Below are 21,350 nucleotides of genomic sequence, written 5' to 3'. Positions count from 1 at the left end.
GAGTAGTACTAGAATGGGTGACCTCCTGCGAAGTCCTTATATTTCACCCATTTTCTTGTGAAGTCCTCGTGTTGCACCTATTTTTTTGCAGATAATTCTTCTGACATTACGCGCTATTTGAATTATGGTCCGCAGGTTTATTCACAAATGTGAGTCACGGTGCCGTGGCATTTTACTTGATATTAGAACGAAAACGTGAGGTGCAGTACGCACGTAAAAAAAATAAATGACGGGAGGGGGAAGAAAGGAGAAGGAGTGTATGTATTAACAGCGCGAAATTAAACAGGTGCGATCATACCAGCACTAATACACTCGATCCCATATGAACTTCGCAGTGAAGTGTGCTTGGGCGAGAGTAGTACTCGGACTGGTGACCTCCTGGGAAGTCCTCGTGTAACAGTAATTTTTTTTCAAACGGACCATTCGAAGTTACGCGCAACTGGAGTTATGGTCCGCTGGTTTATACGCAAATGTGAGTCAAGAAGCAGGGGCATTTTAATTGATATTAGAACGAGAAGGAGAGGTGAAGTGTGAACGCACCAGGAAATAAATAACGGGTGGGGAAAGAAAGGAGAAGGAGTGTATGTATTTGCAGCGCGAAATTAAACAGGTGCGATCATACCAGCACTAATGCACCGGATCCCATCAGAACTCCGCAGTTAAGTGTGCTTGGGTGAGTGTAGTACTCGCATGGGTGACCTCCTGGGAAGTCCTCGTGTTGCACCAATTTTTTTTCAGACGGGTCGTTCGACTTTAAGCGCGACTGGAACAAGGCTCCGCTGGTTTATACGCAAATGTGAGTCAAGAAGCAAGGGCATTTTAATCGATATTAGAACGAGAAGGAGAGGTGCAGTGTGAACTCACAAGGAAACAATTGATGGGAGAGGGAGGGATGGAGAAGGAGTGTATGTATTTTCAGCACGAAATGAATCAGGTGCGATTATACCAGCACTAATGCAACGGATTCTATCAGAACTCCGCAGGTAAGGGTGCTTGGGCGAGAGTAGTACTAGAATGGGTTACCTCCTGCGAAGTCCTTATATTTCACCCATTTTCTTGTGAAGTCCTCGTGTTGCACCCATTTTTTTGCAGGTGATTCTTTCGACGTTACGCGCGACTTGAATTATGGTCCTAAGGTTTATTCGCAAATGTGAGTCACGGCGCTGTAGCATTTTACTTGATATTAGAACGAGAACGGGAGGTGCAGTGCGCACGCACAAGGAAACAAATGACAGGAGGGGGAAGAAAGGGGAATGAGTTTATGAATTTGTAGCGCGAAATTAAATAGGTGCGATCATACCAGCACTAATGCACCGGATCCCATTAGAACTCCGCACTTAAGTGTGCTTGGGCGAGATTAGTACTCGGATGGGTGACCTCCTGGGAAGTCCTCGTGTCGCACCAATTTTTTTTCAGACGGGTCGTTCGACGCAACGCGCCTCTGGAACTAGGGTCCGCTGGTTTATACGCAAATGTGACTCAAGAAGCAGAGGCATTTTAATCGATATTAGAACGAGAATGAGAGATGAAGTGTGAACACACAAGGAAACAAATGACGGAGGGGGAAGAAAGGAGAAGGAGTGTATGTATTTGCAGCGCGAAATTAAACAGGTGCGATCATACTAGCACTAAAGCCCCGGATCCCATCAGAACTCCGCAGTTAGGTGTGCTTGGGCGAGAGTAGTACTCGGATGGGTGACCACTTGGGAAGCCCTCGTGTTGCACCTTTTTTTTCTCGGATGTGTTGTTCGACGTTACGCGCGAATGGAATTATAAACCGCTGGTTCATTTACAAAGGTGAGTCACGGTGTTGGGGCATATTACTTGATATTAGAACGAGAAAGAGAGATGCAGAGTGCACGCACAAGGAAAGAAATAACTGGAGGGGGGATGAGAGGAGAAAGAGTGTATGTATTTGCAGTGCAGAATGAAACATGAGGGATCATACCAGCACTAATGCAACGGATTCTATCAGAACTCCGCAGTTAAGGGTGCTTGGGCGAGAAAAGTACTCGGATGGGTGACCTCCTGCGAAGTCCTTATATTTCACCCATTTTCTTGGGAGGTCCTCGTGTTGCACCCATCTTTTTGCAGCTGATTCTTTCGACGTTACGCGCAACTTGATTTATGGTCCGCAGGTTTAGTCGCAAATGTGAGTCACGGCGCTGTGGCATTTTACTTGATATTAGAACGAGTACGGGAGGTGCAGTGCGCACGCACAAGGAAACAAATGACGGGAGGATGAAGAAAAGGGAAGGAGTGTATGTATTTAAAGCGCAAAATTAAACAAGTGGCATCATACCAGCACTAATGCACTGGATCCCATCAAAACTCCGCAGTTAAGCGTGCTTGGGCGAGAGTAGTACTCGGATGGGTGACCTCTTGGGAAGTCCTCGTATCACAACAATTTTTTGACTGGAACTATGGTCCGCTGGTTTATACGCAAATGAGAGTCAAGAATCAGGGGCATTTTAATCGATATTAGAACGAGAAGGAGAGGTGCAGTGTGAACGCACAAGGAAACAAATGATGGGAGGGCGGGAGGGAAGAAAGAGTGTATGTATTTTCAGCACCAAATTAAACAGGTGCGGTCATACCAGCACGAATGCACCGGATCCCATCAGAACTCCGCAGTTAAGTGTGCTTTGGCGAAAGTAGTACAATGATGGGTTACCTCCTTGGAAGTTCTCGTGTTGCACCCATTTTTTTTTTCAGATTGCTTGTTCGACGTTACGCGCGTCTGGAACTATGGTCCGCTGGTTTATACGCAAATGTAAGTCAAGACGAAGGGGCATTTTACTTGATATTAGAACGAGAAGGAGAGGTGAAGTGTGAACGCACCAGGAAACAAATGACGGGAGGGGGAAGAAAGGAGGAGTGTATGTATTTGCACTGCGAAATGAAACAAGTGCGATCATACCAGCACTAATGCACCGGATCCCATCACAACTCCGCAGTCAAGTATGCTTGGGCGAGAGTAGTACTCGGATGGGTGACCGCCTGGGAAGTCCTCGAGTGGCACCCATTTTTTTTCGGATGGGTCATTTGACGTTACGCGCGAATGGAATTATGAACCCCTGGCTCATTCGCAAAGGTGAGTCACAGTGTCGGGGCATTTTACTTGATATTAGAACGAGAATGAGAGATACAGAGTGCATGCACAAGGATACAAATGACGGGAGGGGAGATGAAAGGAGAAAGAGTGTATGTATTTGCAGCGCAGAACGAAACATGAGCGATCATACCAGAACTAATGCAACGGATTCTATCAGAACTCCGCAAGTTAAGGGTGCTTGGGCGAGAGTAGTACTAGGATGGGTTACCTCCTGCGAAGTCCTTATATTTCACCCATTTTCTTGGGAAGTCCTCGTGTTGCATTCAGTTTTTTGCAAATGATTCTTTCGACGTTACGCGCTACTTGAATTATGGTCCTCAGGTTTATTCGCAAATGTGAGTCATGGCGCCGTGACATTTTACTTGATATTAGAACGAGAATGGGAGGTGCAGTGCGCACGCACAAGAAAACAAATGACAGGAGAGGGAAGAAAGGAGAAGAAGTGTATGTATTTGCAGCATTAAATTAAACATATGCGATCATACCAGCACTAATGCACCGGATCCCATCAGAACTCCGCAGTGAAGTGTGCTTGGGCGAGAGTAGTACTCGGGTGGGTGACCTCCTGGGAAGTACTCGTGTCGCACCAATTTTCTTTAAGACGGGTCGTTCGACGTTACGCGCGACTGGAGCTATGGTCCGCTGGTTTATACGCAAATGACGGGAGGGGGAAGAAAGGCGAAATAGTGTATGTATTTGCAGCGCGAAATTAAACAGGTGCGATCATACCAGCACTAATGCACCGTATATGAACTCCGCAGTTAAGTGTGCTTAGGCGAGAGTAGTACTCGGATGGGTGACCTCCTGGGAAGTCCTCGTGTTGCACCCATTTATTTTCGGATGGGTTATTCGACATTACGCGCAAATTGAATTATGAACTTCTGGTTTATTCGCAAAGGTGAGTAATGGTGCCGGGACATTTTACTTGATATTAGAATGAGAAGGAGAGATGCGGATTGCACACACAAGGAAACAAATGACGGGAGGGAGGATGGAACGAGAAAGAGTATGTATTTGCAGTGCAGAATGAAACATGAGGGATCATACCAGCACTAATGCAACGGATTCTATCAGAACTCCGCAATTAAGGGTGTTTGGGCAAGAGCAGTACTAGGATGGGTGACCTCCTGCGAAGTCCTTATATTTCACCCATTTTCTTGGGAAGTCCTCGTGTTGCACGATTTTTTTTGCAGATGATTCTTTCGACGTTACGCGCGACTTGAATTTTGGTCCGAAGGATTATTCGCAAATGTGAGTCACAGTGCCGTGTTATTTTTCTTGATATTTGAACGACAATGGGAGGTGTAGTGCACACGCACAAGGAAACAAATGACAGGAGGGGGAAGAAAGGAGAAGGAGTGTAGGTATTTGCAGCGCGAAATTAAACAAGTGCGATCATACCAACACTAATGCACCGGATCCCATTAGAACTCCGCAGCAAAGTGTGCTTGGGCGAGTGTAGTACTCGGATGGGTGACCTCTTGGGAAGTCCTCGTGTCGCACAAATTTTTTTTCAGACGGGTCGTTCGACGCTACGCGCAACTGGAACTATTTTCTGCTGGTTTATATGCAAATATGAGACAAGAAGCAGGGGCATTCTAATCGATATTAGAACGAGAAGGAGAGGTGCAGTGTGAACGCACAAGGAAACAAATGATGGGACGGGGGAGGGAAGGAGAAGGAGTGTATGTATTTTCAGCACGAAATGAAACAGGTGCGATCATACCAGCACAATTGCACCGGATCCCATCAGAACTCCGCAGTTAAGTGTGCTTTGGCGAAAGTAGTACAAGGATGAGTTACCTCCTGGGACGTTCTCGTGTTGCATCCATTTTTTTTTTCAGATGGGTCGTTCGACGTTACGCGCGACTGGAACTATGGTCCACTGGTTTATACGAAAATGTGAGTCAAGACACAGGAGCATTTTAATTGATATTAGAACGAGAAGGAGAGGTGAAGTGTGAACGCACCAGGAAACAAATGACGGGAGGGGGAAGAAAGGAGAAGGAGTGTATGTATTTGCAGCGCGAAATGAAACAGGTGCGATCATACCAGCACTAATGCACCGGATCTGAACTCCGCAGTGAAGAGTGCTTGGGCGAGAGTAGTACTCGGATGGGTGACCTCCTTAGAAGTCCTCTTATTGCACCCATTTTTTTTCGGATGGGTCATTCGACGTTGCGCGAGAATGGAATTATGAACCGCTGGTTCATTCGCAAAGGTGAGTCACGGTGCCGGGGCATTTTACTTGATATTAGAACGAGAATGAGAGATGCAGAGTGCACGCACAAGGAAACAAATGACGGGAGGGGAGATGGAAGGAGAAAAAGTGTATGTATTTGCAGCGCAGAATGAAACATGAGCGATCATACCAACACTAATTCAACGGATTCTATCAGAACTCCGCGGTTAAGGGTGCTTGGGCGAGAGTAGTACTAGGATGGGTGACCTCCTGCGAAGTCCTTATATTTTACCTATTTTCTTGGGAAGTCTTCGTGTTGCATCCATTTTTTTACAGATAATTCTTTCGACGTTATGCGCTACTTGAATTATGGTCTGCAAGTTTATTCACAAATGTGAGTCACGGCGCCGTGGCATTTTACTTGATATTAGAACGAGAACGGGAGGCGCAGTGCGCATAAACAAGGAAACAAATGACGGGAGGGGGAAGAAAGGAGAAGGAGTGTATGTATTTGCAACGCGAAATTAAACAGGTGCGATCATAACAGCAATAATACACTGGATCCCATATGAACTCCGCAGTGAAGTGTGTTTGGGCGAGAGTAGTACTCGGATGGGTGACCTCCTGGGAAGTCCTCGTGTCGCACCAATTTTTTTTCAGTCAGGTCGTTCGACGTAACGAGTAACTGGAGTTATGGTCCGCTGGTTTATACACAAATGTGAGTCAAGAAGTACGGTCATTTTAATTGATATTAGAACGAGAAGGAGAAGTGAAGTGTGAACGCACCAGGAAACAAATAACGGGATGGGGAAGAAAGGAGAAGGAGTGTATGTATTTGCAGCGCGAAGTGAAACAGGTGCGATCATACCAGCACTAATGCACCGGATCCCATCACAACTCCGCAGTCAAGTGTGCTTGGGCGAGAGTAGTACTCGGATGGGTGACCTACTGGGAATTCCTCGTGTTGCACCCATTGTTTTTCGGATGGGTCGTTCGACGTTACGCGCGAATGGAATTATGAACCGCTGGTTCATTCGCAAAGGTGAGTCACGGTGCCGGGGCATTTTACTTGATATTAGAACGAGAAGAAGAGATGCAGAGTGCACGCACAAGGAAACAAATGAAGGGAGGGGGGATGGAAGGAGAAAAAGTGTATGTATTTGCAGCGCAGAATGAAACATGAGCGATCATACTAGCACTAATACAACGGATTCTATCAGAACTCCGCAAGTTAAGGGTGCTTGGGCGAGAGTAGTACTAGGATGGGTGACCTCCTGCGAAGTCCTTATATTTCACCCATTTTCTTGGGAAGTCATCGTATTGCATCCATTTTTTTGCAGATGATTCTTTCGACGTTACGCGCGAGTTGAATTATGGTCCGTAGGTTTATTCGCAAATCTGAGTCACGGCGCCGTGGCATTTTACTTGATATTAGAACGACAACGGGAGGTGCAGTGCACACGCACAAGGAAACAAATGACGGGAGGGGTAAAAAAGGAGGAGTGTATGTATTTGCATTGCAAAATTAAACAGGTGCGGTCATACCAGCACTAATGCACCGGATCCCATCAGAACTCCACAGTTAAGTGTGCTTGAGCGAGAGTAGTACTCGGATGGGTAACTTCCTCGGAAGTCCTCGTGTCGCACTAATTTTTTTTCAGACGGGTCGTTCGACGTTACGCGCGACTGGAACTACGGTCCACTAGTTTATACGCAAATGTGAGTCAAGAAGCAGGGGAATTTTAATCGATATTAGAACGAGAAGGAGAGGTGCAGTGTAAACGCACAAGAAAACAAATGATGGGAGGGGGGTGGAAATGAGAAGGAGTGCATGTATTTTTAGCGCGAAATTAAACAAGTGCGATTATACAAGCACCAAAGCACCGGAACCCATCAGAACTCCGCAGTTAAGTGTGCTTGGGCGAGAGTAGTACTCGGATGGGTGACCTCTTGGGAAGTCCTCGTGTTGCACCCTTTTTTTTTTTCAGATGGGTCGTTCGACGTTACGCTCGCCTGGAACTATGGTCCGCTGGTTTATACGCAAATGTGAGTCAAGATGCAGGGGCATTTTAATTAATATTAGAACAAGAAGGAGAGGTGAAATATGAATGCACCAGGAAATAAATGACGAGAGGGGGAAGAAAGGAGAAGGAGTGTATGTATGTGCAGCGCGAAATGAAACAAGTGCGATCATACCAGCACTCATGCACCTGATCCCATCAGAATGCGCGAATGGAATTATGAACCGTTTGTTCATTCGCAAAGGTGAGTAATGGTGCCGAGGCATTTTACTTGATATTAGAATGAGAAGGAGAGATGCAGAGTGCACGCACAAGGAAATAAATGACGGGAGGGGGGATCGAAGGAGAAAGAGTGTATGTATTTGCAGCGCAGAATGAAACATGAGCGATCATACCAGCACTAATCCCACGTATTCTATCAGAACTCCGCAAGTTAAGGGTGCTTGGGCGAGAGTAGTACTAGGATGGGTGACCTCCTGCGATGTCTTTATATTTCACCCATTTTCTTGGGAAGTCCTCGTGTCGCACGACTTGAATTATGGTCCGCAGGTTTATTCGCAAATTTTAGTCACGGCACCGTGGCATTTCCTTGATATTTGAACGAGAACGGGAGGTGCAATGCGCATGCACAAGGAAACAAATGACGGGTGAGGGAAGAAAGGAGAAGGAGTGTATGTATTTGCAGCGCGAAATTAAAGAGGTGCGATCATACCAGCACTAATGCACCGGATCCCATCAGAACTCCGCAGTAAAGTGTGCTTGGGCGAGAGTAGTGCTCGGATGGGTGACCTCCCGGAAAGTCCTCGTGTCGCACCAATTTTTTTTCAGACGGGTCGTTCGACGTTACGCGCGACTAGAACAATGGTCCGCTGGTTTATACGCAAATGTGAGTCAAGAAGCAGGGGCATTTTAATCGATATTAGAACGAGAAGGAGAGGTACAGTGTGAACACATAAGGAAACAAATGATGGGAAGGGGGAGGGAAGGAGATGGAGTGTATGTATTTTCAGCACGATATGAAATAGGTGCAATCATACCAGCATAAATGCACCGGATCCCATCAGAACTTCGCAGTTAAGTGTCCTTTGGCGAAAGTAGTACATGGATGGGTTACCTCCTGGGAAGTTCTCGTGTTGCACCTATTTTTTGTTTCAGATAGGTCGTTCGACGTTACGCGCGACTGGAACTGTGGTCCGCTGGTTTGTACGCAAATGTGATTCAAGACGCATGGGTATTTTAATTGATATTAGAACGAGAAAGAGAGGTGAAGTGTGAACACACCAGGAAACAAATGACGGGCGGGGGAAGAAAGGAGGAGTGTATGTATTTTCAGCGCGAAATGAAATAAGTCCGATCATACCAGCACAAATGCACCGGATCCCATCAGAACTCTGCAGTTAAGTGTGCTTTGGCGAAAGTAGTAGAAGGATGGGTTACCTCCTGGGACGTTCTCTTGTTTTACCCTTTTTTTTCGGATGGGTCGTTCGATGTTACGCGGGAATGGAATTATGAACCGCTGGTTCATTCGCAAAGGTGAGTCACGGTGCTGGGGCATTTTACTTGATATTAGAACGAGAAGGAGAGATGCAGAGTGCACGCACAAGGAAACAAATGACGGGCGGGGTGATGGAAGGAGAAAGAGTGTATGTATTTGCAGCGCAGAATGAAACATGAGCGATCGTACCAGCACTAATGCAACGGATTCTATCAGAACTCCACAGTTAAGGGTGCTTGGGCGAGAGTAGTACTAGGATGGGTGACCTCCTACGAAGTCCTTATATTTCACCCATTTTTTTGGGAAGTTCTCGTTTTGCACCCATTTTTTTGCAGATGATTCTTTCAACGTTACGCGCGACTTTAATTATGGTCTGCAGGTTTATTCGCAAATGTGAGTCACGGCGCCGTGGTATTTTACTTGATATTAGAACGAGAACAGGAGGTGCAGTGCGCACGCACAAGGAAACAAATGACGGGAGTGGGAAGAAAAGAGAAGGAGTGTATGTATTTGCAGCGCGAAATTAAACAGGTGCGATCATACCAGCATTAATGCACTGGATCCCATCAGAACTCCGCAATTAAGTGTGCTTGGGCGAGAGTAGTACTCGGATGGGGTTCCTCCTGGGAATTCCTCGTGTCACACTAATTTTTTTTTAGATGGGTCGTTCGACGTTACGCGCGACTGGAACTATGGTCCGCTTGTTTATTCACAAATGTGAGTCAATACGCATGGGCATTTTAAATTATATTAGAACGAGAAGGAGAGGTGAAGTGTGAACGCACCAGGAATTAAATGACGGGAGGGGGAAGAAAGGAGAAGGAGTGTATGTATTTACAGCGCGAAATGAAACAGGTGCGATCATACCAGCACTAATGCACCGGATCCCATCAGAACTCCGGTGTCAAGTGTGCTTGGGCGAGACTAGTACTCGGATGAGTGACCTCCTGGGAAGTCCTCGTGTTGCACCCATTTTTTTTCTGATGGGTCGTTCGACGTTACGCGTGAATGGAATTATGAACCGCTGGTTCATTCACAAAGGTGAGTCACGGTGCCTAGGCATAATACTTGATATTAGAACGAGAAAGAGAGATGCAGAGTGCACGCACAAGGAAACAAATGATGGGAGAGGGGATGGAAGGAGAAAGAGTGTATGTACTTGCAGCGCAGAATGAAACTTGAGCGATCATACCAGCATTAATGCAACGGATTCTATCAGAACTCCGCAAGTTAAGGGCACTTGGGCGAGAGTAGTACTAGGATGGGCGACCTCCTCTGTAGTCCTTATATTTCACCCATTTTCTTTGGAAGTCCTCGTGTTGTACCCATTTTTTACAGATAATTCTTTCGACGTTACGCGCAACTTGAATTATGGTCCGCAGGTTTATTCGCTAATGTGAGTCACGGCGCCGTGACATTTTACTTGATATTTGAACGAGAACGGGAGGTGCAGTGCGCACGCACAAGGAAACAAATGACGGGAGGGGAAAGATAGGAGAAGGAATGTATGTATTTGCAGCGCAAAATTACGCAGGTGCGATTATTAGCACTAATACACCGAATCCCATAAGACTTCTGCAGTTAAGTGTGCTTGGGCGAGAGTAGTACTCGGATGGGTTACCTCCTGGGAAGTCCTCTTGTCGCACCAATTTTTTTTCAAACGGGTCGTTCGACCTGACGCGTGGCTGGAACTATGGTCCGCTGGTTTATACGCAAATGTGAGTCAAGAAACAGGGGCATTTTAATCGATATTAGAACAAGAAGTAGAGGTGAAGTGTGAACACACCAGGAAACAAATGACGGGAGGGGGAAGAAAGAAGAAGGAGTGTATGTATTTGCAGCGCGAAATGAAACAGGTGCGATCATACCAGCACAAATGCACCGGATCCCATTAGAACTCCGCTGTTAAGTGTGCTTTGGCGAAAGTAGTACAAGGATGGGTTACCTCCTGGGAATTTTTCGTGTTGCACCTACTTTTTTTTTTCAGATGGGCCGTTCGACGTTACGCGCGACTGGAACTATGGTCCGCTGGTTTATACGCAAATGTGAGTCAAGACACAGGGGCATTTTAATTGATATTAGAACGCGACGGAGAGGTGAAGTGTTAACGCATCAGGAAAAAAATGACGGGAGGGGGAAGAAAAGAGAAGTAGTGTATGTATTTACAGCGCAAAATAAAATAGGTGCGATCACACCAGCACTAATGCACCGGATCCCATTAGAACTTTGCAGTTAAGTGTGCTTTGGCGAGAGTAGTACTCGGATGGGTGACCTCCTGGGAAGTCCTCTTGTTGCACCCATTTTTTTTCGGATGGGTTATTCGACGTTACGCGCAAATGGAATTATGAACTGCTGGTTCATTCGCAAAGGTGAGTCACGGTGGCGGGGCATTTTACTTGATATTAGAACGAGAAGGAGAAATGCAGAGTGCACGCACAAGGAAGCAAATGATGGGAGGGGGGATGGAAGGAGAAAGAGTGTATGTATTTGCTGCGCAGAATAAAACATGAGCAATCATACCAGCACTAATGCAACGGATTCTATCAGAACACCGCAAGTTAAGGGTGCTTGGGCGAGAGTAGTACTAGGATGGGTGACCTCCGGCGAAGTCCTTATATTTCACCTATTTTCTTGGGAAGTCCTCGTGTTGCACCCATTTTTTTTCAGATGATTCTTTCGACGTTATACGCGTATGAATTATGGTCCGCAGGTTTATTCGCAAATGTGAGTCATGGCGTTGTGGCATTTTTTTTGATATTTGAACGAGAATGGGAGGTGCAGTGCGCACGCACAAGGAAACAAATGACAGGAGGGGGAAGAAAGGAGGAGTGTATGAATTTGCAGCCAAAATTAATCAGGTGCGATCATACCAGCAGTAATGCACTGGATCCCATCAGAACTCCGCAGTTAAGTGTGCTTGGGGCGAGAGTAGTACTCGGATGGGTGACCTCTTGGGAAGTCCTCGTGTCGCACAAATTTTTTTTCAAATGGGTCGTTTGACGTTACGCGTGACGTGAACTATTTGTCCGCTGGTTTATACGCAAATGTGAGTCAAGAAGCAGGGGCATTTTAATCGATATTAGAACGAGAAGGAGAGGTGCAGTGTGAACGCCCAAGAAAACAAATGATGGGAGGGGGGAGGGAAGGAGAAGGACTGTATGTATTTTCAGCATGAAATGAAACAGGTGCGATCATACCAGCACAAATGCAACGGATCCCATCACAACTCCAGTTAAGTGTGCTTTGGCGAAAGTAGTACAAGGCTGGGTTACCTCCTGGGAAGTTCTCGTGTTGCACCCATTTTTTTTTAAGATAGGTCATTCGACATTACGCGCGACTGTAACTATAGTCCGCTGGTTTATACGCAAATATGAGTCAAAATGCAGGGGCATTTTAATTAATATTAAAACGAGAAGGAGAGGTGAAGTGTGAACGCACCAGGAAACAAATGACGGGAGGGGGAAGAAATGAGAAGGAGTTTATGTATTTGCAGCGCGAAATAAAAAAGGTGCAAGATACCAGAACTAATGCACCGGATCCCAACAGAACTACGCAGTTAAGTGTGTTTGGTCGAGAGTAGTACTCGGATGGGTGACCTCCTGGGAAGTCCTCGTGTTGCACCCATTTTTTTCGGATGGGTCGTTCGACGTTACGTGCGAATAGAATTATGAACTGCTATTTCATTCGTAAAGGTGAGTCACGGTGCCGGGACATTTTACTTGATATTAGAACGAGAAGGAGAGATGAAGAGTGCACGCACAAGGAAACAAATAACGGGAGGGGGGATGGAAGGAGAAAGAATTTATGTATTTGCAGCGCAGAATGAAACATGAGCGATCATACCAGCACTAATGCAACGGATTCTATCAGAACTCCGCAGTTAAGGGAGCTTAGGCAAGAGTAGTACTAGGATTGGTGACCTCCTACGAAGTCCTTATATTTAACCCATTTTATTGGGAACTCCTCGTGTTGCACCCATTTTTTTTTTCAGATGGGTCGTTCGACGTTACGCGCGACTGGAACTATGGTCTGCTGGTTTATACGCAAATGTGAGCCAAGATGCAGGGGCAATTTAATTGATATTAGAACGAGAAGGAGATGTGAAGTGTGAACGCACCAGGAAACAAATGACCGGAGGGGGAAGAAAGGAGATGGAGTGTATGTATTCGCAGCGCGAAATGAAATAGGTGCGATCATACCAGCACTAATGCACTGGATTCCATCAGAACACCGAAGTTAAGTGTGCTTGGGCGAGATAGTACTCGGATGGGTGACCTCCTGGTAAGTCGTCGTGTTGCACCCAATTTTTTTCGGATGGGTCGTTCGATGTTACGCGCGAATGGAATTATGAACCGCTGGTTCATTCGCAAAGGTGAGTCACGGTGCCGGGGCATTTTACTTGATATTAGGACGAGAAAGAGAGATGAAGAGTGCACGCACAAGGGAACAAATGACGGGAGGGGGGAAGGAAGGAGAAAGAGTGCATGTATTTGCAGCGCAGAATGAAACATGAGTGATCATACTAGCACTAATGCAACGGATTCAATCAGAACTCCGCAGTTAAGGGTGTTTGGCGAGAGTAGTACTAGGATGGGTGACCTCCTGCGAAGTCCCTTTATTTCGTCCATTTTTTTGGGAAGTCCTCGTGTTGCACCCATTTTTTTGCGGATGATTCTTTCGACGTTACGCGCGACTTAAATTATGGTCCACGGGTTTATTCGCAAATGTGAGTCATGGCGCCGTGGCATTTTACTTGATATTAGAACGAGAACGGGAGGTGCAGTGCGCACGCACAAGGAAACAAATGACGGGTGGGGGAAGAAAGTAAAAGGAGTGTATGTATTTGCAGCGCGAAATTAAACAGGTTTCGATTATACCAGCACTAATGCACCAGAACCCATCATAACTCCGCAGTTAAGTGTGCTTGGGCGAGAGTAGTACTTGGATTAGTGACCTCATGGGAAGTTCTCGTTTTGCAACCATTTTTTGTCAGATGGGTCGTTCGACGTTACGCGCGAATAGAATTATTTACCGCTGGTTCATTCGCAAAGGTGAGTCACGGTGCCAGGGCATTTTACTTGATATTAGAACGAGAATGAGAGATAAAGAGTGCACGCACAAGGAAACAAATGACGGGAGGGGGGATAGAAGGATAAAGAGTGTATGTATTTGCAGCGCAGATTGAAACATGAGGGATCATACTAGCACTAATGCAACGGATTCTATCAGAACTCTGCAGGTAAGGGTGCTTGGGCAACAGTAGTACTAGGATGGGTGACCTCCTGCGAAGTCTTTATATTTTACCAATTTTCTTGGGAAGTACTCGTGTTGCACCCATTTTTTTTGCAGATGATTCTTTCGACGTTATGCGCGACTTGAATTATGGTCCGCAGGTTTATTCCAAAATGTGAGTCACGGCGCCGTAGCATTTTACTTGATATTAGAACGAGAACGGGAGGTGCAGTGCGCATGCACAAGGAAACAAATGATGGGAGGGGGAAGAAAGGAGAAGGGATGTATGTATTTGCAGCGCCAAATTAAACAATTGCGATCATACCAGCACTAATACAACGGATCCCATCAGAACTCTGCAGTTAAGTGTGCTTAAGCGAGAGTATATCTCGGATGGGTGTCCTTCTGGGAAGTCCTCGTGTCGCTCCAATTTTTTTTTTCAGATGGGTCTTTCGATGTTACTCGCGACTGAAACTATGGTCCGCTGGTTTATACGCAAATGTGAGTCAAAACGCAGGGGCATTTTAATTGATATTAGAATGAGAAGGAGAGGCGAAGTGTGAACGCACCAGGAAACAAATGACGGGAGGGGGAAGAAAGGAGAAGGAGTGTATGTATTTGCAGCGCGAAATGAAATAGGTGCGATCATACCAGCACTAAAGCACTGGATCCCTTCAGAACTCCGAAGTTAAGTGTGCTTGGGCGAGAGTAGTACTCGGATTTGTGACCTCCTGGGAAGTCCTCGTGTTGCTCCCATTTTTTTTCGGATGGGTCGTTCGACGTTACGCGCGAATGGAATTTTGAACCTCTGGTTCATTCGCAAAGGGGAGTCACGGTGCCGGGGCATTTTACTTGATATTAGAACGAGAAAGAGAGATGCAGAGTGGACGCACAAGGAAACAAATGACGGGAGGGGGGATGGAAGGAGAAAGAGTGTATGTATTTGCAGCGCAGAATGAAACATGAGCGATCATACCAGCACTAATGCAACGGATTCTGTCAGAATTACGCATTTAAGGGTTCTTGGGAGAGAGTAGTACTAGGATGGGTGACCTCCTACGAAGTCCTTATATTTCACCCATTTTCTTTGGAAGTCCTCGTGTTGCACCCATTTTTTTGCAGATGATTCCTTCGACGTTACGTGCGACTTGAATTATGGTCCGCAGGTTTATTCGCAAATGTGAGTCACGGCGCCGTGGCATTTTACTTGATATTTGAACGAGAACTGGAGGTGCAGTGCGCATGCACAAGGAAACAAATGACAAGAGGGGGAAGAAAGGAGAAGGAGTGTATGTATTTGCAGCGCAAAATTTAACAGGTGCGATCATACCAGCACTAATGCACCGGATCCCATCAGAACTCCGCATTTATGTGTGCTTGGGCGAGAGTAGTACTCGGATGGGTGACCTCCTGGGAAGTCCTCCTGTTGCACCCATTTTTTTTTTCGGATGGGTCGTTCGACGTTACGCGCGAATGGAATTATGAACTGCTGGTTCATTCGCAAAGGTTAGTCATGGTGCCGGGGCATTTTTCTTGATATTAAAACATGAAGGAGAGATGCAGTGTGCACGCACAAGGAAACAAATGACGGGAGGGGGGATGGAAGGAGAAAGAGTGTATGTATTTGCAGCGCAAAATTAAACATGAGCGATCGTACCAGAACTAATGCAACGGATTCTATCAGAACTCCGCAAGTTAAGGGTGCTTGGGCGATAGTAGTACTAGGATGGGTGACCTCCTGCGAAGTCCTTATATTTCACCCATTTTCTTTGGAAGTCCTCGTGTTGCACCCATTTTTTTGCAGATGATTCTTTTGACGTTACGCGCGACTTGAATTATGGTCTGCAGGTTTATTTGCAAATTTGAGTCACGGCACCGGGGCATTTTACTTTATATTTGAACGAGAACGGGAGGTGCAGTGTGCACGCACAAGGTAACAAATGAAGGGAGGGGGAAGAAAGGAGAAGGAGTGAATGTATTTGCAGCGCGAAATTAATCAGGTGCGATCATACCAGCACTAATCCACCTGATCCCATCTTAACTCCGCAGTTAAGTGTGCTTTGGTGAGAGTAGTACTCGGATGGGTGACCTCCTGGGAAGTCCTCGTGTCGCACTAATTTTTTTTCAGACGGGTCGTTCGATGTTATGCGTGACTGGAACTATTTTCCGCTGGTTTATACGTAAATGTGAGTTAAGAAGAAGGGGCATTTTAATCGATATTAGAACGAGAAAGAGAGGTGAAGTGTGAACGCACCAGGAAACAAATGACGAGAGGGGGAAGAAAGGAGAATGAGTGAATGTATTTGCAGCGCGAAATTCATCAGGTGCGATCATACCAGCATTATTGCAGCGGATCCCATCAGAACTCCGCAGTTAAGTAATCTTGGGCGAGAGTAGTACTCGGATGGGTGACCTCCTGGGAAGTCCTCGTGTTGCACCCATTTTTTTCAGATGGGTCGTTCGACGTTACGCGCGAATGGAATTATGAGCCGCTGGTTCATTCGCAAAGGTGAGTCACGGTGCCGGAGCATTTTACTTTATATTAGAACGAGAAGGAGAGATGCAGAGTTCACGCACAAGGAAACAAATGACGGGAAAGGGGATGGAAGGAGAAAGAGTGTATGTATTTGCAGCGCCGAATGAAACATGAGCAATCATACCAGAACTAATGCAACGGATTCTATTAGAACTCCGCAAGCTAAGGGTGCTTGGGCGAGAGTAGTACTAGGACGGGTGACCTCCTGCGAAGTCATTATATTTCACCCATTTTCTTGGGAAGTCCTCGTGTTGCACCCATTTTTTTGTAGATGATTCTTTCGACATTACGTGCAACTTAAATTGTGGTCCACAGGTTTATTCGCAAATGTGAGTCACGGCGCCGTGGCATTTTACTTGATATTTGAACAAGAACGGGAGGTGCAGTGCGCACGCACAAGGAAACAAATGAAGGGAGGGGGAAGAAAGGAGAAGGAGCGAATGTATTTACAGCGCAAAATTAATCAGGTGCGATCATACCAACACTAATGCACTGGATCCCATCAGAACTCCGAAGTTAAGTGTACTTGGGCGAGAGTAGTACTCGGATGTGTGACCTCCTGGGAAGTCCTCGTGTTGCTCCCATTTTTTTTCGGATGGGTCGTTCGACGTTACGCGCGAATGGAATTTTGAACCTCTGGTTCATTCGCAAAGGGGAGTCACGGTGCCGGGGCATTTTACTTGATATTAGAACGAGAAGGAGAGACACAGAGTAGACGCACAAGGAAACAAATGACGGGAGGGGGGATGGAAGGAGAAAGAGTGTATGTATTTGCAGCGCAGAATGAAACATGAGCGATCATACCAGCACTAATGCAACGGATTCTATCAGAATTACGCATTTAAGGGTTCTTGGGAGAGAGGAGTACTAGGATGGGTGACCTCCTGCGAAGTCCTTATATTTCACCCATTTTCTTTGGAAGTCCTCGTGTTGCACCCATTTTTTTGCAGATGATTCCTTCGATGTTACGTGCGACTTGAATTATGGTCCGCAGGTTTATTCGCAAATGTGAGTCACGGCGCCGTGGCATTTTACTTGATATTTGAACGATAACGGGAGGTGTAGTGCGCACGCACAAGGAAACAAATGACGGGAGGGAGAAGAAAGGAGAAGGAGTGTATGTATTTGCATCGCGAAATTAAACAGGTGCGGTCATACCAGCACTAATGCACCGGATCCCATCAGAATTCCGCATTTATGTGTGCTTGGGCGAGAGTAGTACTCGGATGGGTGACCTCCTGGGAAGTCCTCGTGTTGCACCCATTTTTTTTTGGATGGGTTGTTCGACGTTACGCGCGAATGAAATTATGAACCGCTGGTTCATTCGCAAAGGTGAGTCACGGTGCCGGGGTATTTTTCTTGATATTAGAACGAGAAGGAGAGATATAGAGTGCACGCACAATGAAACAAATGACGGGAGGGGGGATGGAAGGAGAAAGAGTGTACGTATTTACAGCGCAGAATGAAACATGAGCGATCATACCAGAACTAATGCAACGGATTCTATCAGAACTCTACAAGTTAAGGGTGATTGGGCGAAAGTAGTACTAGGACGGGTGACCTCCTGCGAAGTCCTTATATTTCACCCATTTTTTTACAGATGATTCTTTCGATGTTACGCGCGACTTGAATTATGGTCTGCAGGTTTCTTCGCAAATGTGAGTCACGGTGCCGTGGCATTTTAATTGATATTAGAACGAGAACGGGAGGTGCAGAGCACACGCACAAGGAAACAAATGACGGTAGGGGGAAGAAAGGAGAAGGGGTGTATGTATTTGCATCGCGTAATTAAACAGGTGCGATCATACCAGCACTAATGCACCAGATCCCATTAGAACTCCGCAGTTATGTATGCTTGGGCGAAAGTAATACTCGGATGGGTGACCTCCTGGGAAGTCCACGTGTTGCACCTATTTTTTTTTTCGGATGGGTCGTTCGACGTTACTCGTGATTGGAATTATGAACCGCTGGTTCATTCGCAAAGGTTAGTCACGTTGCCGAGGCATTTTACTTGATATTAGAACGAGAAGGAGAGATGCTGAGTGCACGCACAAGGAAACAAATGATGGGAGGGGGATGGAAGGAGAAAGAGTGTATGTATTTACAGCGCAGAATGAAACATGAGCGATCATACCAACACTAATGCAACGGATTCTATCAGAACTTCGCATTTAAGGGTGCTTGGGCGAGAGTAGTACTAGGATGGGTGACCTCTTGCGAAGTCCTTATATTTCACCCATTTTCTTTGGAAGTCCTCGTGTTGCACCCATTTTTTTGCAGATGATTCTCTCGACGTTATGAGCGACTTGAATTATGGTCCGCAGGTCTATTCGCAAATGTGAGTCCTAGTGCCGTGGCATTTTATTTGATATTAGAACTAGAACGGGAGGTGCAGTGCGCACGCACAAAGAAACAAACGACGGGAGGGTGAAGAAAGGAGAAAGAGTGTATGTATTTGCAGCGCGAAATTAAACAGGTGCGATCATACCAGCAGTAATGCACCGGATCCCATCAGAACTTCGCAGTTAAATGTGCTTGGGCGAGAGTAGTACTCGGATTAGTGAACTCTTGGGGAGTCCTCGTGTCGCACCAATTTTTTTTCAGACGGGTCGTTCGACATTACCCGCGATTAGAACTATTGTCCGTTGGTTTATACGCAAATGTGAGTCAAGATGCAGGGGCATTTTAATCGATATTAGAACGAGAAGGAGAGGTGCAGTGTGAAGGCACAAGAAAACAAATGATGGGAGGGGGGAGGGAAGGAGAAGGAGTGTATGTATTTTTAGCACGAAATGAAATAGGTGCGATCATACCGGTACAAATACATCAGATCACATCAAAACTCCGCAGTTAAGTGTCCTTTGGCCAAAGTAATACAAGGATGGGTTACCTCCTGGGAAGTTCTCGTGTTGCACCCATTTCTTTTTTTCGATGGGTCGTTTGACGTTACGCGCGATTGAAGTTATGGTCCGCTGGTTTATACACAAATGTGAGTCAAGAGAAATGGGCATTTTAATTGATATTAGAACGAGAAAGAATAGTTGAAGTGTGAACGCACCAGGAAACAAATGAAGGGAGGGGGAAGAAATGAGAAGGAGTGTATGTATTTGCAGCGTGAAATAAAACAGGTGCGATCATATCAGCACTAATGCACCAGATCCCATCAGAACTCCGCATTTAAGTGTGCTTGGGCGAGAGTAGTACTCGGATGGGTGACCTCCTGGGAAGACCTCGTGTTGCACCTATTCTTTTTCGGATGGGTCGTTCGACGTTATGTGCGATTAGAATTATAAACCGCTGGTTCATTCGCAAAGGTGAGTTACGGTGCTAGGACATTTTACATGCTATTAGAACGAGAAGGAGAGATGCAGAGTGCACCCACAAGGAAACAAATGACGGGAGGGGGGATGGAAGGAGAAAGAGTGTATGTATTTGCAGTGCAGAATGAAACATGAGAGATCATACCAGAACTAATGCAACAGATTCTATGAGAACTGCACAAGTTAAGGGTGCTTGGGCGAGAGTAGTACTAGGATGGCTGACCTCCTGCGAAGTTCTTATATTTCACCCATTTTCTTGGGAAGCCCTCGTGTTGCACCCATTTTTTTGCAGATGATTCTTTCGACATTATGCGCGACTTGAATTATGGTCTGCAGGTTTATTCACAAATGTGAGTCACGGCGCCGTGACATTTTACTTGATATTATAACAAAAACAGGAGGTGCAGTGCGCACGCACAAGGAAACAAATGACGGGAGGGGGAAGAAAGGAGAAGGAGTGTATGTATTTGCAGCGCGAAATTAAACAGGTGCGATCATACCAGCCCTAATGCACCGGATCCCATAAGAAACTCCCTAGTTAAGTGTGCTTGGGCGAGAGTAGTACTCAGATGGGTGACCTACTGGGAAGTCCTCGTGTCGCACTAATTTTTTTTCAGACGGGTCATTCGACGTTAAGCGCGACTGGAGCTATGGTCCGCCGGTTTATACGCAAATATGAGTTAAGAAGCAGGGGCATTTTAATCGATATTAGAACGAGAAGGAGAGGTGCAGCGTGAACGCACAAGGAAACAAATGATGGGAGGGGGAGGGAAGGAAAAGGAGTGTATGTATTTTCAGCGCGAAATAAAACAGGTGCGATCATACCAGCACAAATGCACCGGATCCCATCAGTACTCCGCAGTTAAGTGTGCTTTGGCGAAAGTAGTACAAGGATGGGTTACCTCCTGGGAGGTTCTCGTGTTTCACCCATTTTTTTTTTCAGATAAGCCGCTCGACGTTACGCGCGACTGGAACTATGGGCCGCTTGTTTATACGCAAATGTGAGTCAAGACGCAGGGACATTTTAATTGATATTAGAAATAGAAGGAGAGGTGAAGTGTGAACGCACCAGGAAATAAATTACGGAAGGGGCAAGAAAGGAGGAGTGTATGTATTTGCAACGCAAAATGAAACAAATGCGATCATACCAGCACTAATGCACTGGATCCCATCAGAACTTTGCAGTTAAGTTTGCTTGGGCGAGAGTAGTACTCGGATGGGTGACCTCTTGGGAAGTCCTCGTGTTGCACCCATTTTTTTTCAGATGGGTCGTTCGACGTTACGCGCGAATGAAATTATGAACCGCTGGTTCATTCGCAAAGGTGACTCACGGTGCCGGAGCATTTTACTTGATATTAGAACGAGAAGGAGAGATGCAGAGTGCACGCAAAAAGAAACAAATGACGGGAAGGGGGATGGAAGGAGAAATAGTGTATGTATTTGCAGCGC

General features: G+C 46.1%; 1 non-coding gene and 35 pseudogenes across 1 annotated transcript; all 36 read left to right on the top strand.

Annotated features, from left to right (window-relative positions):
• Window positions 1-608: 608 nt before the first annotated feature.
• Window positions 609-727, top strand: LOC148256151 (5S ribosomal RNA; annotated as a pseudogene).
• Window positions 728-1,286: 559 nt separating this feature from the next.
• LOC148256150 (5S ribosomal RNA) lies at window positions 1,287-1,405 on the top strand. The gene has a single exon (XR_015820498.1). It is a non-coding gene; the product is annotated as a 5S ribosomal RNA (ribosomal RNA).
• Window positions 1,406-1,609: 204 nt separating this feature from the next.
• LOC148256149 (5S ribosomal RNA) lies at window positions 1,610-1,728 on the top strand (annotated as a pseudogene).
• A 560-nt stretch (window positions 1,729-2,288) lies between these two features.
• On the top strand, window positions 2,289-2,405 carry LOC148256148 (5S ribosomal RNA; annotated as a pseudogene).
• Window positions 2,406-2,583: 178 nt separating this feature from the next.
• Window positions 2,584-2,702, top strand: LOC148256147 (5S ribosomal RNA; annotated as a pseudogene).
• A 204-nt stretch (window positions 2,703-2,906) lies between these two features.
• Window positions 2,907-3,025, top strand: LOC148256146 (5S ribosomal RNA; annotated as a pseudogene).
• Window positions 3,026-3,586: 561 nt separating this feature from the next.
• LOC148256145 (5S ribosomal RNA) lies at window positions 3,587-3,705 on the top strand (annotated as a pseudogene).
• Window positions 3,706-3,830: 125 nt separating this feature from the next.
• On the top strand, window positions 3,831-3,944 carry LOC148256144 (5S ribosomal RNA; annotated as a pseudogene).
• Window positions 3,945-4,502: 558 nt separating this feature from the next.
• LOC148256143 (5S ribosomal RNA) lies at window positions 4,503-4,621 on the top strand (annotated as a pseudogene).
• A 206-nt stretch (window positions 4,622-4,827) lies between these two features.
• LOC148256142 (5S ribosomal RNA) lies at window positions 4,828-4,946 on the top strand (annotated as a pseudogene).
• Window positions 4,947-5,153: 207 nt separating this feature from the next.
• LOC148256141 (5S ribosomal RNA) lies at window positions 5,154-5,267 on the top strand (annotated as a pseudogene).
• A 560-nt stretch (window positions 5,268-5,827) lies between these two features.
• On the top strand, window positions 5,828-5,946 carry LOC148256140 (5S ribosomal RNA; annotated as a pseudogene).
• A 205-nt stretch (window positions 5,947-6,151) lies between these two features.
• Window positions 6,152-6,270, top strand: LOC148256139 (5S ribosomal RNA; annotated as a pseudogene).
• Window positions 6,271-6,828: 558 nt separating this feature from the next.
• Window positions 6,829-6,947, top strand: LOC148256138 (5S ribosomal RNA; annotated as a pseudogene).
• A 206-nt stretch (window positions 6,948-7,153) lies between these two features.
• LOC148256137 (5S ribosomal RNA) lies at window positions 7,154-7,272 on the top strand (annotated as a pseudogene).
• Window positions 7,273-8,016: 744 nt separating this feature from the next.
• Window positions 8,017-8,135, top strand: LOC148256136 (5S ribosomal RNA; annotated as a pseudogene).
• A 206-nt stretch (window positions 8,136-8,341) lies between these two features.
• LOC148256135 (5S ribosomal RNA) lies at window positions 8,342-8,460 on the top strand (annotated as a pseudogene).
• An 882-nt stretch (window positions 8,461-9,342) lies between these two features.
• LOC148256134 (5S ribosomal RNA) lies at window positions 9,343-9,461 on the top strand (annotated as a pseudogene).
• A 205-nt stretch (window positions 9,462-9,666) lies between these two features.
• Window positions 9,667-9,785, top strand: LOC148256133 (5S ribosomal RNA; annotated as a pseudogene).
• Window positions 9,786-10,667: 882 nt separating this feature from the next.
• Window positions 10,668-10,786, top strand: LOC148256132 (5S ribosomal RNA; annotated as a pseudogene).
• A 208-nt stretch (window positions 10,787-10,994) lies between these two features.
• LOC148256131 (5S ribosomal RNA) lies at window positions 10,995-11,113 on the top strand (annotated as a pseudogene).
• A 556-nt stretch (window positions 11,114-11,669) lies between these two features.
• On the top strand, window positions 11,670-11,789 carry LOC148256130 (5S ribosomal RNA; annotated as a pseudogene).
• Window positions 11,790-12,998: 1,209 nt separating this feature from the next.
• LOC148256129 (5S ribosomal RNA) lies at window positions 12,999-13,116 on the top strand (annotated as a pseudogene).
• Window positions 13,117-13,676: 560 nt separating this feature from the next.
• On the top strand, window positions 13,677-13,795 carry LOC148256128 (5S ribosomal RNA; annotated as a pseudogene).
• Window positions 13,796-14,682: 887 nt separating this feature from the next.
• LOC148256127 (5S ribosomal RNA) lies at window positions 14,683-14,801 on the top strand (annotated as a pseudogene).
• A 560-nt stretch (window positions 14,802-15,361) lies between these two features.
• On the top strand, window positions 15,362-15,480 carry LOC148256126 (5S ribosomal RNA; annotated as a pseudogene).
• Window positions 15,481-16,043: 563 nt separating this feature from the next.
• On the top strand, window positions 16,044-16,162 carry LOC148256125 (5S ribosomal RNA; annotated as a pseudogene).
• A 205-nt stretch (window positions 16,163-16,367) lies between these two features.
• LOC148256124 (5S ribosomal RNA) lies at window positions 16,368-16,486 on the top strand (annotated as a pseudogene).
• Window positions 16,487-17,046: 560 nt separating this feature from the next.
• LOC148256123 (5S ribosomal RNA) lies at window positions 17,047-17,165 on the top strand (annotated as a pseudogene).
• Window positions 17,166-17,725: 560 nt separating this feature from the next.
• On the top strand, window positions 17,726-17,844 carry LOC148256122 (5S ribosomal RNA; annotated as a pseudogene).
• A 531-nt stretch (window positions 17,845-18,375) lies between these two features.
• LOC148256121 (5S ribosomal RNA) lies at window positions 18,376-18,494 on the top strand (annotated as a pseudogene).
• Window positions 18,495-19,055: 561 nt separating this feature from the next.
• LOC148256120 (5S ribosomal RNA) lies at window positions 19,056-19,174 on the top strand (annotated as a pseudogene).
• Window positions 19,175-19,707: 533 nt separating this feature from the next.
• On the top strand, window positions 19,708-19,826 carry LOC148256119 (5S ribosomal RNA; annotated as a pseudogene).
• A 561-nt stretch (window positions 19,827-20,387) lies between these two features.
• LOC148256118 (5S ribosomal RNA) lies at window positions 20,388-20,507 on the top strand (annotated as a pseudogene).
• Window positions 20,508-20,712: 205 nt separating this feature from the next.
• On the top strand, window positions 20,713-20,831 carry LOC148256117 (5S ribosomal RNA; annotated as a pseudogene).
• Window positions 20,832-21,035: 204 nt separating this feature from the next.
• On the top strand, window positions 21,036-21,154 carry LOC148256116 (5S ribosomal RNA; annotated as a pseudogene).
• The last annotated feature ends 196 nt before the right edge of the window (window positions 21,155-21,350 follow it).

The sequence above is a fragment of the Carica papaya genome, chromosome 5, assembly GCF_054855325.1.
Source record: "Carica papaya isolate Zhongbai chromosome 5, ASM5485532v1, whole genome shotgun sequence".
Lineage (NCBI taxonomy): Eukaryota > Viridiplantae > Streptophyta > Magnoliopsida > Brassicales > Caricaceae > Carica > Carica papaya.
This window is presented reverse-complemented; position numbering and strand designations above follow the sequence as displayed.